The following is a 3675-nucleotide window of genomic DNA, read 5'->3' on the forward strand; positions in this document are numbered from 1 at the left end:
GGTATGCCCATACCCCAAAGATGCCAGGCGCGCCATGATTTGGCAGATATGTCGCACTGTCCCCTTGCTCAGCCAGAGTCTTCAATGGCATGCTCCTGCTCCTCCTCCCCCTCCCCCCCTTCCCCCCTCCCCTCCCCCTCTCCCCCCCTCCCCTCCCCTCTCCCTCCCTCCCCCTCCCTCCCTCCCCTCCCCCTCCCTCCCCTCCCCCTCCCCTCCCCCCCTCCCCCCCCCCTCCCCCCTCCCCCTCCCCTCCCCCCCTCCCCCTCCCCCCCCCTCCCCTCTCCCCTTCCCCCCTCCCCTCCCCCTCCCCCCCTCCCCCCTCCTCCCCCCTCCCCTCCCCCCTCCCCTCCCCCCTCCCCTCCCCTCCCCCCCCCCTCCCCCTCCCCCTCCCCTCCCCCCTCCCCCCTCCCCTCCCCCCTCCCCTCCCCCTCCCCTCCCCTCCCCTCCCCCTCCCCTCCCCCTCCCCTCCCCTCCCCCCTCCCCTCCCCCTCCCCTCCCCCCCTCCCCCCCCTCCCCCCCCCTCCCCTTCCCCCCCCCCCCCCCCTCCCCCTTCCCCCCCCCCCCCCCCCCCCCTCCGAGGAGGCAGAGAATCGCGGAAGCTCTGGAGAATACCGGGTTGGACTCACCAATGATATGTGTCATGATATGCAGACACACATATAATGATATACAGACACGTACAGACAAGCAGCTAATGGACACAGAGAACAGGACATGCCCAATAAGCAGGCAGGACACTCAGGGGTGGGATCTGACTATAAAAGACACGAGGCGCTCACAACTCCGCCTCTTTCCACTGCATGAACATCGAGCAGAGTCAGTCAAGGGTGTTGTTACAATCTCACACCTCTACCACGTGGCAAGGAGCTAGTCCGGTTCAGTCAGACAGAGTAACCACACTTAGGTTAGCAGAGAGTCGAACTCACAGAGAACTGTTACTAACTGTGCTATTAGTTCAATAAACCTGATTGAACTAACTTCAAGGTCTGGAGTATCTTTAGATCGAAGCTGCATCCAGTTGTAGCCAGTGTTAGACCAGTGTACCGAACACGACATGATACCAGGAGACAACTCATTAAGGTGGCTTACCTCAGTCCGTTCCGTTACGACCAGCAAACGTATCCCGGCACCATGGAGAAGATTCAGGCTCCTCACCAGTTCAGGACCTCCGGCAATCACAGTGCCAACTGGCGGATATTCAAGCAAAAGTTTCTGCTGTACATCGCAGCCTCAGACCTCGATGGTTGCGTCTGATGCAAGAAAGGTCACGCTTCTCCTCTCAACAGCGGGTGATCAAGCCAACAAAACTCAACTCATTTAACTTCACTGAAGGCCAGGACAAGACAAAGTTTCAGACCATCCTGGACAAGTTTGATAGTCATTGTGAAGTGGACACCAATGAAATTTTCGAACGCTACATATTCAAACAACGTCTTCAAGGTAAAAGATAAATCTTTCAATGCCTTCTTAACTAGCCCTCCGCCTGCTAGCGCTGTTCTGCAACTTTGGTAAAATTGCTGACTCTATGATCAGAGACCAAATCGTGTTTAGAGTTCTCTCTGATCCTCCGAGGAGAGCAGCTCTTAAAAACCAAGCATATGACCCTGCCAGTCGCGATTGAAACATGTACAGTGCATGAGCCCGCCAAAAAACCGGTATTACCAATATAAATCTGCTGAAATTAGAAACTTGCCTCCCACACAACAGAGTGTGTGCAGGCCATCTCCCCGATGCAGCCCTCAGCATTGAAGACAGCGGCCATCTCGCGCGCTTTTTCCCGGAGTCCCACGCATGCGCAATGCGAACGAGATAACGAAGCGGCCGACTCCCACACTGCGCAGGTGCCCGACGTCTGCCGACTGCACTGTGCATCTGCGACGACGTACACCAGGTCACGACGCCGACGTAATGACGTGTCCGAACTTCGGCTACGCCCACTTAAAGGGACACTGCCATGCAAGAGGCAGGCGATGTTGAACCTGCGGGAAGCCTGGACACTATGCAGCCTTGTGCAGGTCTGCACCACCAGTCAGAGGCCAGCGCTCCCAATTCCAACGACGGTGCGTCCAGAATGTGCAACGACGATTACAGGATTCTGATCCTGATAGTACAACGGATCCAGAGGAAGAGTGCCTGGCGTCTGCCTACCGAGTGGACATCATTACCACACGTGAACATGCCACACCTAACTCATCTCGCATTCAGTCCATCCTTGCTATGGATTCGGAGGACGAATGCCCGGAGGGGCAGCATGGTAGCATTGTGGGTAGCACAATCGCTTCACAGCTCCAGGATCCCAGGTTCGATTCCGGCTTGGGTCACTGTCTGTGCGGAGTCTGCACATCCTCCCCGTGTGTGCATGGGTTTCCTCTGGGTGTTCCGGTTTCCTCCCACAGTCCAAAGATGTGCAGGTTAGGTGGATTGGCCATGCTAAATTGCCCTTAGTGTCCAAAATTACCCTTAGTGTTGGGTGGGGTACTGAGTTATGGGGATAGGGTGGAGGTGTTGACCTTGGTAGGGGTAGGGTGCTCTTTCCAAGAGCCGGTGCAGACTCGATGGGCCGAATGGCCTCCCTTCTGCACTGTAAATTCTATGTAAATTCTATCTATTCTATGAATGGCGTGCCGTGATGCAGGTCAACCGCTGCTCCATCCAGTTTAAGCTGGACACAGGTGCTTCTGTCAACCTCCTCTCACAGGCAGACTTCAAACGCATCAAGAAACCCCCCCCAAAGGTCCTTCCAGCAGCCTGCCATCTCCTGGACTATAACGGCAATGCCATCATGGCACTGGGGTCCTGCCATACACTTGTCTCCAACCGGAGCACCCATGCACGGCTAAGGTTTGAAATTGTCAAGCGGACAGGGCATCCCTACTGGGTGCGCATGCCTGCAAAAAGCTAAATTGGTGCAGCGGGTTTATTTAACGACATCCTCCAACGTGGATCTTCAAGCTGACATTGACGACATCCTCCACAGTATCTAGATGTGTTTGACAGGATGGGCACTATCAGTATCCATATCGGTACAAGATCCTACTGCGACCTGATGCCAAGCCAGTGGTCCATGCACCATGCCGGGTCCCGGCTCCGCTGAAGGAGCGCCTGAAGGAACAGCTCAAGGAGCTGCAGCAGCAGGGGATCATTTCCAGGGTAACCGAACCGACTGACTGGGTCAGCTCGATGGTGGTGGTTAAAAAACCCTCTGGAGACCTGCGCATCTGCATTGATCCCAAGGATCTCAACCAGAATATAATGCCGTGAACACTACCCCATCCCGAAGCGGGAGGAACTCACCAGTGAGATGGCACATGCAAGGTTTTTCACGAAGTTAGATGCGTCACATGGATTCTGGCAAATCCAGCTGGAGGAGTCCAGCAGAAGGCTCTCACCTTCAACACACCGTTTGGCAGTACTGCTATAACCGTATGCCATTCGGCATCGTCTCAAAGAACAAGGAAAAGTACAGCACAGGAACAGGCCCTTCGGCCCTCCAAACCCGTGCCGACCATGCTGCCCATCTAAACTAAAATCTTCTACACTTCCTGGGTCCGTATCCCTCTATTCCCATCCTATTCATGTATTTGTCAAGATGCCCCTTAAATGTCACTATCGTCCCTGCTTCCACCACCTCCTCCAGTAGCGACTTCCAGGCACACCACTACCCTGTGTGTAAAA

This window comes from Scyliorhinus canicula, chromosome 16 (assembly GCF_902713615.1).
Source record: "Scyliorhinus canicula chromosome 16, sScyCan1.1, whole genome shotgun sequence".
Taxonomy (NCBI): Eukaryota; Metazoa; Chordata; class Chondrichthyes; order Carcharhiniformes; family Scyliorhinidae; genus Scyliorhinus; species Scyliorhinus canicula.